Here is a 14,576-nt window from a genome sequence, read left to right as displayed (position 1 = left end):
TGCTATTTTTGTGGACATATCGGATGGAGTGTATCTCTTTTCTATGTATTGAAGTATTAATATCTCCACTACATTTAGTTCAATTAAGATCCAGATAATTGATAGTATCCACAGAAAACTGAGGTGTAAATTTCAAAAAGTTAGTGATTCTATTTAAATACTCTATATACACTTCAAGTTCAGCATCATCACCAGCCCACAGGAACATACGTCATTCACAAAGCGTTTAAAAAATAATATTTTGTCATACAAAGTATGCAGTTCACTATAAACAAATTGCTCTTCCCAGCACAAAACAATATTGGCATATGTATTTGCCATTGGGGTGCCCATCGCTACCCCATTTTTCTGTATGTATGTGCATTCATTAAACATAAACAGATTATTAGTCAGCAACACATCTGTCAATTCACAAATTGTTTCCACTTCTCTACCAACCATGCCACGTATTCTACTTAGAAAGTCATGTAGTGCTTCTAATCCATATTGTTGAGGTATCACGGTAAATAATGGTTTAATGTCAAGAGTTACAAATAAAAATTCAACATTCTGATTTTCATTAAACCAGCAGTATAACTGTTGTAAAACATCTTTTGTATCTTTAATAAAACTTTGTACTTTATATAAATATTTTCTTAACGGAACCTGTAGATAATGGGAAATAGGTTTGGTGACCCAGACAGAACCAGATACAATAGGACGCATAGGTGGATGGGTTAAACTTTTATGAAGTTTCGGAAGACCATACAAAACAGGTGTCATAGGGGATGGAACTGTAAAATAATTAAACAATTCAGTACTGATGTCATTACTAAGTTGCAACTCAAAAATACACATTAACTTTGCTTATACATTTAAATACTTCTGCTGGAGGGACTTCAACAAAACTATCAGTCACTCAAAAATTCAAGCATAAGCATATTATACATATCTCTATCAAAAATAACAATTGTACCACTTTTGCCAGCCTGTTTAATAATAATATCGTTGTTTTGTAATTTCTCAAGACCTTGAAACTCAAAGAAAGTTGTATTTCTTTTTTTCATACTTCATATAATAGTTACATATGTCCCTTTCACATGCCCCCATAAATGCAGTTAAATGGGACAATTCACCATTATAAGCATACTAAGCTTTTTACATACCTGTGTAGATGTATCAGGTACATCCTTAAATATAAATTTCAGACTCACATTCCTTATAATCAATCTAAGATTAGTCAGCACTGTTACAACATTGTCCACATTAGATGGGATGAAACCTATACTTTATTCAAAAGCTTTAACTCAGCTTCATTTAATTGAAAGGAAGATAGATTAACAACAGAAAATTCACTCAGTTCTTGTTGCTGTGAGTCCTGCTCTGGGTCTCCGGTCCTCGGCTTCTCTACCTGTTGGACTGCTGACCTCTAGTCTGCTTCCTGCCCCTCAAATTGTCCCTCTCCTACTCTCGGTTCTTTGATATATTTCGTACTGCCTGCTCCACTTTCTCTGGTAATGTGATAGTAATTAGAGTCTTCCCCTGCTGAAAATCCTGATTCTGCAGGGTTGTACCATTTATATTAGTGGGGGGTGTGGACCTCACAAAAGTACTTGCTTCTGGTAGTAAATGTGTAGAATTTAGGGTTGCCACCCCTCTGTTTTTTTTCTGGACTATCTGGAAGTCAAATTGATTCTCTGGTAGTCCGGAAAACACTTTACAAACTCCGGTATTCTGATTCAAAAAAGGAAACAGACTATCGGAGTTTGTAAATCAGCCAAAAGCATGTACCAGGAATTGAAAAACAGGATCTTCCTGCCATGTCATTACGACGCCACAAAATGGGTGGAATGTGGGTGAAAGAGAGGGTGGGATTGAGTGGGGTTACTGGTGATGTGAGGGGTGTGGCCTTACTCCGGTTTTAGCCACAACGAAAGATGGCAACCCTAGTAGCATTATTTGAGTCTACCGGTTGCAAATTCCTGTTAGTTGACTCTAAGCTAACATTATGCCACTGACAAGTTCATCAGGAAAAAATTAATCTAGTGAGTCCATGGTCTGTTTGATCCTTCACTATTTATTAATATATCTACTTTCTTGTGTAAAAGGCATAGGGTATTCCCTAGACCAAGAAAAAATGTGGCCATTTTTAAAATCTCCAATCTCTTGGTTCAATTTGTGTTTCTTAATGGCAATCAGGTTTTGTTCAAATATTGTTAAATTCTCAAGCATTTTGTTATATAGCAATAAACCCTCATTTGTTAAAGATGTTTCAAGCAATTCATTCTCAATCTGAATAATCTCCTGTTGTAAGGCACATTAAATTTTGTAAAAATATTCATTCATTAATCTCATATAGTCATCCCCAATTCTAAAATTAAGGTCCTGCCACTTTTTGAGTAACTCGGGGTACGTATTACGGTATGAGGGCATTTTTAAAACCCTCAGACCACATGGAGCAACACCACATTCTAAATATGTTAAAAAACTAAAGCATTGCCACTGTAATCTTTTGAATAACTGTACCTTACATTCCAAGACAGTTATTTTTTTCTTTTAAGCCAGCAGCAGCCTCATGCATATCAGGTGTCAAGACTTCTCTTGGTTCCCCCAAACAGGATAGCAGCGGGTTATGTTGAATTAGCAGCATCTGGTTCACAGAATGACCACTATTATTCACCATAGACTCTGCCATGTTCAAAGATAAAACTGCCTCAATGCCCATGGCTGTTCCAAAGCATTTCCTGTTTGGAATAAATCCTGCACTTTACCTCAATGTTTCCAGGCTTTGGATTTTTTTACTAATATACAGTACCTATGGCTGGACAGGGTATAGTAGCAGCCACCTATTTGTCATGACCACACAAGACATTTTTGCATATGTAACCAATATGCTACAGCTTCCCCTGGAGCATATACCTCCACACATGTCTCTGCAGGGATAGGTTGTGCAGTTAGCTAGCACTTTACCTCTGGAAGCTCCAATCCATCACCCGAGAGCATGAACTGTGATACTCCACAACCCCCTTGCAGTGTGCATGCATTTTTCTCTCATTCCAATGTGTTCCCCCCTCACCTGTGCAAATAACGAGGACTATAGTTTGCCCACCTGTTTGACTTATGACATTATGGTAATGTCTGATGCACAGTGTGGCCAGACCATACACTGTACTATTTAGTCTTGGTGGGTAAATGCATACATCTCTTTTGTTGTGTTTGCCATATCATGGCTCATATACCACCTGTTTGCCAGTACCATGACATATTGCATCTCCCTCTGCCTCACACTAGGGGCCAACTACAGCCACATCCTCTTCTGATTTCTCACATGACTTCCCCTCCACTGCTGTTCATGTATTTTGACCAGTGCTGCAGTCTCCCCTTGTTGTTATTGCTTTCATAGCAACATGTTGTGTAGCATGGCACACAACACAAATATCCTGCTGCATGTTTCAGTAGTATACTGCGGTGTATCATCAGATGTATCCAGGTAGCAAAAAGTACAGTTTTGTACCTACCATAAATGTAGATGTCCGATAGGTATGCAACTGCAGTCCTGACATATGGGTTGTCCTGCCTCAGGCAGCCCTTCAGTCAGCCGGATTCCAAAGTCTGGGTCCGGCGTCGGCTGATGTCGCCCTTTCCCTGACGTCAGAGCGCCTGGGGTATAAAAGCGTCAGCCGACGCCATCTTCTTCAGTGTTTCTTGCCCCAGATGCCAGGTGCCCTCTAAGGAAGGCTAAATTTTGAAAATAGAGAAAAAATTCCAGACAAGTACAACAACATAAAAACAAATACACCATAAAAGATTACCCCAGGTAGCTAAAATGAGGGGTAGAAACCCAAAAGAATACCACAGAGGGGTAGGTGGGAGGAGCCTGACTGCAGTTGCATACCTATCGGACATCTACATTTATGGTAGGTACAAAACTGTACTATGTCCTTCAAGGATGCAACTGCAGTCCTGACATATGGGTTAAATACCATAGCCAACCTGGGGGTGGTAGGCACTAAGACAAAGATGGTGTAGCTAAAATGCCCTGCAGGACTGCAGAAGCAAACCCTGCTCTGGATCTGGAATATAAAGGCAGGTTGTAATGTTTGGAAAATGTATGCACGGAGCTCCATGTAGCAGCTTCTAAAATGTCCTTTGTTGCCACTCCTCTTAAGAAGGCTGTGGAGGTGGCTGTAGCTCTGGTGGAATGTGGCCTGATGTCAGCTGGCACAGTTTTTCCATGAAAAGAGTAGCAGAATCGATTGCAATTTCCAATCCATTTAGAAATTGTCTGTTTGGAAATTGCTTTTCCCTGCAATCCAGCAGCGCAAGCTACAAAAAGCTGGTCAGATTTTCTGAAAGACTTTGTTCTGTCCAAGTAGTAGCGCAACTGTCATTGTATGTCCAAGGTGTGCAGAAGTCTCTTTCCTTTATTTTGAGGATTGGGAAAGAAGGTAGGCAGGTGAATAGCTTGATTCAGGGACACCCTGGATACCACCTTTGGCATGAATGACGGATTGGTTCTCAAAGAAACTCTGTCCTGATGAAAAATGAGAAATGGTTGTATTGCCATAAGGGCCTGTAGCTCAGAGACTCTTCTTGCTGAGATTACTGCCAGAAGGAAAGCTGTCTTCCAAGACGGAAATTTCAACTCTGAAGATGCTGCTGGTTCAAAGGGAGGAAGAGTTAATTTTTCCAGCATGAAGTTGAGGTCCCATGCAGGCACTGGTGGTTTCCTTGGAGGGTTGATGTTCTTTATACCTCTTAGAAACTGTCTTAGCAATGGGTGAGAAAATACAGGCGGATCAGTGTTAAATTTGGCAGATATTGCTGAAGCATGTATTTTTATGGAAGAATATGAAAGGCCATTGTGGAGCATTTCAGCCAAATATTCTAGGATCTGTGGAATGCTCATCACTGATGGGTCTTGACCCTTTTTGCTGTTCCAGATAAGAAATCTCTTCCATTTTGCTGAGTATGTTTTTCTAGTGGAAGGTCTGCGCGCCTCCAGGATGATATCTTTTACCCTTTTGGAAAGAGTATCCTGAGGAATAGTCATGGAATCTTCCAAGCTGTCAGCTTCAATGTTTTCAAACTGGGGTGTAGTGTCCTGTAATTGTGCTGTGTCAGAAGAAGTGGCCTTTGAGGAAGGAGCCACGGATTGGTGTGTGTCAAGCTCCGTAGCAGTGGGTACCAGTGTTGTCTTGGCCAGTCTGGAGCTATCAGAATGACTTTCGGTTGCTCTGTCTTGATCTTTAGCATCACCTTGGTCATCAAAGGAAGAGGTGGGAAGGCATATAGTGTTAGAGAGTTCCAACTGAAGGAGAGAGCGTCCACCTTCCATGCTTGAGGGTGGTATGTCCTTGTGCAAAACTTTTTCAGATGGTGATTGAGGTGGGAGGCAAAAAGATCTATGTCCAGCCTTCCCCATGCTTGAGTTATTTGTAAGAAAATGTCTGGATGCAACATCCATTCGTGTGGATCCATGATGTTTCTGCTTAGGCTGTCCGCCAGAACATTGTCCTTCCCTGGTACAAACTGGGATTGTAGCTCTATTTTCAATTGTAGGGAAATATCCCAGAGATTCATTGCCAGTCTGCAAAGAGGGTAGGAATTGGTACCTCCTTGCTTGGTTATGTACCACATAACTGTGGTATTGTCTGTCTTTATTAGTAGATGGCCCTGATGCATGAACTTTTCGAAGGCCTTGATTGCATGTATCACTGCCAGCATTTCTTTTTGGTTGATGTGCAGGTGCTTTTCTTTTTGTGTCCATTGTCCTTGAATGCATCTGCCCTCCATGTGCGCCCCCCATCCATGGTCTGAGGCATCTGTTGTTATGGTTTGACTTGTATGAGGCTTGCTGAAAGGCAGACCTTTGTTTATCTGGCTTGCTTGAGCCCACCACAGGAATTCCTTTTGAAGGCATGGAATGAGTGGGATCAATGCTTCCAGGCTGTGGCTGTGTTGAGACCATAGACTTTTTAGATACCATTGTAGTTTCCTCATATGCAGCCTTGCGTGTGGAATCAGAAGAATGCAAGATGCCATGAAACCCAGGGCCTGCAGGATTTTCCTTGCAGTCATCTGGGTGTGTGTTGCTAATTTTCTGAAGTATTCTGGTAATTGTTTTTGTTTTTCTTTTGTCAGAAATGCCATCTGGGTGTTTGTGTCCAGTGTGGCACCCAGGAAAAGTATTTGTTGGGATGGTACGAGACTTGATTTCTGAATATTGACTGTGTATCCCAAGGCCTGCAGTAGGTGAATGATATAGTCCAAGTTTTTTAACAAGGCTTGTTGGCTGTCCGCTTGTATAAGGCAGTCGTCCAGGTAAGGGTATATTTGTATCCCCTGGAGTCTGCAATGTGCAATTACTGATGCCAGGCATTTCGTGAACACTCTGGGTGCAGTAGATAAGCCAAAGGGCAATGCTGAGAATTGACAATGCTCTGAGCCTGCAAGAAATCTGAGGTATCTTCTGCAACTTTGTCTGACTGGAACATGCAGGTATGCCTCCTTGAGGTCCAGAGTTACCAGCCAAGACCCCTTGCCCAGCATGGGAAGGAGTTGCTGTAAAGTCAGCATTTTGAATTTTGGCACAATAAGGTAAGTATTCAGTGCGGACAAGTCCAGAATGGGTCTCCATTGGTTTTCTTTTCTTGGAACATGGAACAGTCTTGAATAAAATCCTTGGCCTTGTTCTGCAGAAGGAACCTTCTCTATTGCTCTTATTTGAAGTAGGTTTGTTATTTGTTTGAGTGCCTCTGCCCTTTGATTTGGTGGCAGGTTTGGCCTGCCATGTCTTGTTGGTAGTGTATGAAAATGGAATCTGTATCCTTTGTCTATTATGTCCAGTATCCATTTGTCCTTTGTAATATTGTGCCAATTTTGTGAGAATAAAGATAATTTTCTGCCCAAAGGTGCTTCTAATTGAGCCCTGGATGGCGGAGTCAAAGTCAAGTCATTGAGATTGTCCCTGCGGAGCAGTGGAAGGTCCTGCCCCACCTCTCTGGTTCGGAGGCTGCCATTGGCGTCCTCTGTAGGAGCCTCGAGTTTTCCCTCTACCTCTGCCACGTCTGTTTTTGCCTCTTTGAAATTTGTCTGTGTCTGGAAAGGCCCAATGCTTAGAAGGCCAATTCCTGCTGAATCTTGGAGGCTGTACCTGGAGGAAATCTTTAACTGTTTGCACTGATTTTGCCTTTTCCTCTATTTTCTTTAAAACCTCTTTTGCAGTAGCACCAAATAGCTTATGTTTCTCTAGTGGTGCGTCCAAAAGCTTAATTTTCACATGGTCTGGCAATGTTTGTTACTTTAACCAAGCATGTCTGCGTATGACCGCATCTGTCATTGCTGTTCTACATGAAGCTTCCAATGCATCATATCCACACTGAAGGAAATGGCTGCTAACCTGCTGAGTATTATGAACCAATTCCTGTAACCCTTTTCTATCTAATGGTTCAGGGGAAGCCAATTTCTTTTGCAAGTCATCCAACATGTATTCCTGATACTGAATCATATGAAATTGACAATTTAATGCTCGCATAGAAAGGGTGGAAGATGTATATACTTTCTTGCCCCACCTTTCTAGAGCCCTAGAATCTCTTTCTGAAGGAAGTGGATTCTTAGCAGTAGTGGAGGAAACCACTTTAGGCCCCTGAGAAATAGTTTCAGGGTCAGCAGTATGGCCCTTATACAGAAATTGATGTGTGTCTGGGACCCTGTAGTACCTGTCTGGCTTGACAGGAGTAGGGGGGATGGAGTCAGGGGAAACACTAGATTCTAAGTACACATCATCTAAAACATTTAAAACTGGAGGAATAGCTAAGGGTCTATGCTGAGGTAGCTTTAAAAATTCCCTTAACCTTTTCCTAGAATCTGAGTATTCTTGGCCTTGCCATTTGAAGTGTTCCCTCATGGAATGAAGCGTTTCCCCCAAAGGAAAACTCCTCAGGAGGAGAAGCAGAGGGAATGGATTCCTCCGCATCAGAATCCTCGTAGGCCGGGAAGGCCTCCTCCTGGTAGTCTGAATGTGCAGAATCACCTGAGGCCTCATCGGAGGACTGGGGATCTACCTGCTCAACCCTAGGCCTCTTGACAAAAGGTGGCTGAAAGCCTCTATCTGGATGTGGCTGAGAACCCCTAATTAAAGAAATAAGGTCCTCAGCTAAACTTAAAATTTGAGAACCAGAAGTGGATCCCAGAGAAACAGATCTTGGAGGGAGAGACTTAGCCTGTTTGGCAGCCTTAGCATGTGTGTAGGCCTTAATGGACATAGACACTGGAGGCCTGGCAGCCCCACGTGCTGGAGTAGTCTTATCCACTGAAATGGTGTCATAAATATCCTGGGCTATGGTCTCAGAGGGGAGAACAGAAACCGGCACCGAGCTGGCCTCTGGTACCGAAGTAACCGGTGGGGCGGTGTCGTCGGTCTGTAGCGGTTGTGAAACCGGCTCAGAGGAGACCGAGACACTCGCGGTAGGCCTAAGCGTGGTGTCGGTCAAGACCACGGACCGCGAGTGTCGGTCCTTATCCTTCCGTTTTTTAGGTAAATGTGCTGTCGGAAGCTCCGACGGCATGATATAACAGAAATCTTCCCCAAAATAATCCTGTGCAAACTCTGACCGATGCCTAAGAGTGCGTTTATTGAAAGAAGCACAAGCTGTACAGGCCGAGACGTTGTGTTCTGGGCCTAGGCAGGGTAAGCAGTAAGAGTGGAAATCCTTATGAGGTATTTGTTTCCCACAAGTTAAACAATTATTAACTTTTACAGTTATATCTGACATCGGCTGAGGCAAGAAAAGGTCCCCAACGGGGTACTTAGCTTTTTTGAAGACTTCAGTAGCTGAAAACACAGGAGCTGGCCGAACGGCACTTGCGAACTGCTTCTGCTTCGGGCGCCGCGCGGCAAGAAAGACTGAAGAAGATGGCGTCGGCTGACGCTTTTATACCCCAGGCGCTCTAACGTCGGGGAAAGGGCGACATCAGCCGATGCCAGACCCAGACTTAGGAATCCGGCCGACCGAAGGGCTGCCTGAGGCAGGACAACCCATATGTCAGGACTGCAGTTGCATCCTTGAAGGACATCTGAGACAGGAGTAGTTCAAACATTCTTATTCGACAGTATTCAGTACCTGTAGCAGTGTGACACTGTATGCAACCTCTGCTTCTGTCTGTTGGCTATTAATGGAGGTCATCAGCCATGGCTACAAAGCATATGCAACATCACATGTAGCACACAATAGCAAACACAATTGTATTAGGTCCATTACCTGTGCTTATTTGACCTGACTTTTGTTTGCTGTAGGGCTGGCAATATGTGTTCATTTTGGGATGGAAGGCGCTCCGGTCAAACCACCGGGTTCTACTATGGAAGGAGAAACCGGTAACTTGACACAGTTAATCGAACTGTTAACACAAAAGATTAATACCCTTTCAAACTGATTTGATGACATCATGGATTCTCAACAGGAACCTAGAGCTGTGTCTTCAAACTTTTTTAACGGAGTCAGCGCTGAGGGGCATGTTGGAGGCATCCCTTTTAATAGTTTCAAGGAAACTGTGGGTCTCTCTGTAACTAGTGGAGAGTCCCTAAGCCACAGGAGAGTTCATGAAACTTCAGGAGCAGAATCTTTGGAAAAACCACTGTCGGATGGTGAGCATAGACATGGGATTACTACTTTCCAGTATATGAGGAACAACATGTCTGTGAATAATCCCCTAGAAACTCCTAATCTAAACCAATGGCTGAGCCGCTCTTTTTCTTTCTATGGCAATGAAAGATCTAACGCTACAGATCAAGGTACATCTGTTGTATCTGATTTACCTAGTAAATTGAATGCGTTCAACCAGAAATTAATGAAGCTTAGGAAAATTCAGTTGGAAGAAGCCTACTTTGGTGAATGCAAACTGTCCATAGTTGTACCTAAGGGCTTAAGGTCCTGGCAATACCCTACGTGGTTGGAGAAGGGGTCTACTTTCCATCTGGAGTTAATCCAATTGTTCGACAGACATGGTTTTGAACTTTTGGATTTAATATGTAAACATTATCAACTGGCGGCAGATGGTTTGATCATTGATATCAACAAACTGGATGGGAAAATAAAAAATGATCTAAACTTTCACAGGTACAGGTTTGACTATGAACGATCCTTTAATAGTCTAGACCAATATATTTCTAAACTTACATCAAATAAAATTAAAAAATTACAAAGGGATGTCAAAGCGTACAAAGAGGGTTCTGCCTATCCGAAACCCCCATTGTCTCAAGGAAATGTTTTGGCTTCCAGTACATGGCAGACAGATAGTCCTAACATAGCTGGCTCGGGAACAGTAACGAGGTCCAGCAGGTTGGAGAATCTTTCTGAAGATTCAATAGATGCAAACGAATAGGTCCGACGTAGTGAACGTTTGGCTGCCCACCATAAGCCAAGCAACCCCAATGAAGAGGGAGAGGTCCAAATTTTCAGGATCCAGCCTCGATTCTACCTACCAACCAAGGCCAGAAACCCAGAAAGCGGTCAAAGAACAGGAGAAATTAGCCCAGACCAATTCCAACATTGGGCAACTAAAAGCAGGTGCATGTAACATTATTACTAACATTGGCCTGGACTTTAGAATTTACAATTTATCTGAATTTGTGTTCACAAATGATTTAGTGGAACTTTTAGCCAGAGGACTCTCCTTTGTGCCTTCTAAGAGAGCTGATTTGGCCAAATCTATAACTGATTTGAAATTATTTGTTAGAAAACAGAATCTTCAGTTATTGCTGGGTAACCTAACTAGAGATAAAGGCAATTTATTTGTGGCTAGTACATAAAAGCCCCCTAATTACGCTCTTCCTTGAATATATTTTTGAACAAATCAGTGAATTAGACATACATCATGTTTTAAGTCAACCTCTTTCAAAGCAAACATCCAAGTTCAACATTAGCAAACAGTAGAGGTCATTATTAGATTCTATATGCAGTTTCTCAGTCAGGGTCATGCAACCAGATAAGGGTGGAGGTTTGGTAGTGATGAACGAGTCAGACTACATCAGGAGAATGGAAGACGTCCTAGCTTCTGAGACATACATGGAGGTGTCTAGGAACGAATTAAATATAGGTATGTCTAGGGTGTCTTCTTATTTCAATGATATGTTTATCAATGGGTCTATAGACTTGGATTTATTGAACTTTATATCTTTACCAGCCCCCAGAATTCCTATTATAGTTGGCTCCCCAAAGATTCACAAGAATCCTGTAGATCCACCTATGCGTCCATAGGTTAGTGCTAGGGGTAGTATTACCTACGCTAGTGCCAAGGTGGTGGACACTATTTTGAAGAAATATGTGGTGAGTGAGCTACAGATATCTAAGTATTCTTGGTCTTTCCTATCCAGGGTAAACCAAATACCTTACAGTGTGGATAGTCATTTCCTGACAATAGATGTGAAGGATTTGTATTCCTCCATCCCCCATTCAGTAGCCTTAAACTGGATTCCAGCTATGATGATCACAAAAAAGGCTCCATCTGAAGAAATACAACTGGTCAGTGAATTGCTAGACATTATTTTGTCTTGTAACTATGTGACATTTAATAACAGATATTTTCTCCAGTTGATAGGTGTTCCCATGGGGTCTCCATGTAAAGCTAGTGTGGCCAATTTGGTCATGGCCTATTGGGAAAGAGAGAACATACTATCTAATTCCTCAGTTCAAGAAAAGGTATTGATGTACACACATTTTCCTGGATGATATATTTATCATCCAGAAAGGAGATGAGGAGGCAGCAAATTCACTTGTAAAATTTCTCAACTCTTCTACTGAATTTCTTAAGTTTACCTCCAGTTTTGCCCTGGACAGGATTGCATATCTGGATGTGGACTTAATGAAGGACAAGGAAAATAGTTGCTATATAGCTAAGATATTCCGGAAGGAATCTTTTTCAAATAGTTATGTACAGTTTAGCAGTTGTCATCCCTTCTCACAGAAGAGGTCTATCATCAAAGGGCAACTAGTTAGAGCTGCCAGGATGGTGTCTAGAGACAGTGACTTCTTGGAGGAATGCAATTTTATGGGAAGTCTTTTCCTGAATAGAGGTTATCCCAAGGGACTTATTTTTGATTTCTCGAGAGAAGTACAGAAAAAGAGGGAAAAGGGTTTTTACTTACCCATTCTTAATCAAACTAGTGTAACCCAAGAGGACCATGGCGCTAAGCTAGATTCGGGAGCTACAATGTCTAACAGTTTTATATTAACATATAGCTTGGATGCAAATGAGATTATTTCCATCATTTTGAAAAACTGGAACTTGGTCATACAGAATGATTCCATCCGGAAGAAGTTGACGGTATTTCCAAGGATAGTTTTTAAAAGGGGTACAACCTTAAAAGTATACTAGAGAAGAAGCCTAGGGTTCCCAGTTGCAGGGACGGCATATATAAGTGCAATATGTGCCGTTATTGTAGTAACATAAAGACAGGCTCCAAATTTGAAATAAGAGGTACCAAATATGGTATATTACGTAGGTACAATTGTACTAGTACTCAAGTAGTTTACCTAGCCAAATGTTCCCTCTGTCCGGCATTTTATGTTGGTAAAACAGACAGGAAACTACAAGAGCGCATATATGAACATCTGTATGCTATAAGAAAGGGCAAGTTGGAGAACGCTTTGGTGAAACATATAGTGGAGAACCCTAATCATGAATTTCTGTTCTCAGTTATTGACCAAGTACAGTCAGATGGTAGGGGAGGTCCAGTGTCTCTTATTATGATAAGTAGAGAACTGACGTGGCAGCTAAGGTTAAATGCCTGTCATTCTCCTGGCATAAATGGTATGTCATCTATAACATGCCTATTAAAACTTAAAAGGTTAAACAGATGACAACACTTTACAGTTGCACCAGTGTCCAAATACATACATTTTTTTGTTTGACATATAGCAGTCCATAATGTCATCAATTCACTTACTAGCCGGAAAAAAAATGTTCTCCTTTTTAACCCTCTATTGAAAGAATAGAATTGAAGCAGGGAGTAATGAGGACTATAGGTTGTAGGTTAGGAGCATTCAGAATTATTAATAATAGTGTCTAACAGTGATTAGGAGTATGTTTTTAGACTCGGTTATATATAGTTCTACCTCATTCTGTACTCCTTTTTATACATTCATTGAATTACACCGAAGACATTTCTGATGTATTATCAACTTGTAGTTAACAGATTTCCACACTGTATGTTCATTTCTTTTCAATTATAAGGTACTTTTATGTACTGCGTTTGATTGTTGGTTTTTATTGAACTGACTGGTACAACTGAGGCAAAACAACTTGAAGAAAAGACCAAACGGTAACAGAGACTGCACACCGGATTTTTTCACTGACAAAATAAAGAAACTTTAAGCGTTTTTCATCTGCTCGTAGGCAGACTTCTTCAGAAGTAACAGATATAGTCAATTAAGCATACTTAAATAGTCAACAACAGCAAAGAAGTGTGGGAAACTATCCTATAATTAATTAATTAAAATACTTTGACTAGAACCCAAGTCCCTGTTATTCAATAGACTACATAAAATATGCACAAACAATTACATACATAAAGTAAACTAAGCAAATAAAGCAATAAATACTTAAAAACCCTAAAGATTTATAGAATTCAACTTTTAAAATTAACACACCATATATTAATAAATTAAAATTTTTGCGATGTATGTTTTTTAACACTGGCCATCTATCTTTGCAAACTTTTGAGCTTTAAAATGCTCATAATTAAACAGGATTCATTTAAACCAGGGAAATTAAATGCATTTAGTTTCAACTGCCAAATCAGTTCTAATTCTTCCAGTTTTAAAAGATGCTGGGCCCCCCCAATGTCATTGACAAAATGATCAATGACCATAAATTTAAACCGATGTTGTGTATTTAAATGGACATGTTTAGCTAAAGCATTATCAATTTTGTTGTGACTGATAGCATAAAGGTGTTCATAGATTCTTTCACGGAACCTACGTTCCGTTTTACCCACATAAAATGTGGGGCAAACTACACACCTTGCCAAATAAACAATAAACCTAGTATTGCAATCGAACATAGATTTTAATTTATATTTATGCCCATTGATTTCAAATGTGTTTATCACATCTATATGTTTACAATAGTTGCAATTTTCACACTTGAACATCCATGTAATTCTAGGCACCTTCAGTTGTCATCTTTCTAAAAGTTTTTTTAAATTGCTCCCTCTCTTAAAAACTATTGAAGGTTTACTACCTAATTGTTCAAGTAACCCATAATTAGATCTAAACAAGTCCCAATTCTTATGGACAATTTTAATTATAGAGTTACTACGGATATTAAAGGTTGTAATAAAGCTACATTTTGAATGTTGCTCTATCTGTGCTGTCTGCTCAAAAGGTAAATCTGTTGATACTGTCTCAAAAATAGTACTGACAGTCTCAGATGGAAGTTTTATTGTTAGTATTGGTTTCAACAGAGACCTTTCTCTTTTGTAAGTGACCTCCTCTATTAGGGAGTCCAATAAGTCTTCAGGGTAGCCTCGATGCATAAACATTTGTTTCAGGAAAGAACATTCCTTAAAAAAAAAAACCTTTTAGAAAGAAAGATGA

Source organism: Protopterus annectens, chromosome 9.part0, assembly GCF_019279795.1.
Source record: "Protopterus annectens isolate FY-2018-M chromosome 9.part0, PAN1.0, whole genome shotgun sequence".
Classification (NCBI taxonomy): domain Eukaryota; kingdom Metazoa; phylum Chordata; order Ceratodontiformes; family Protopteridae; genus Protopterus; species Protopterus annectens.
Note: the sequence above shows the minus strand (reverse complement) of the source record.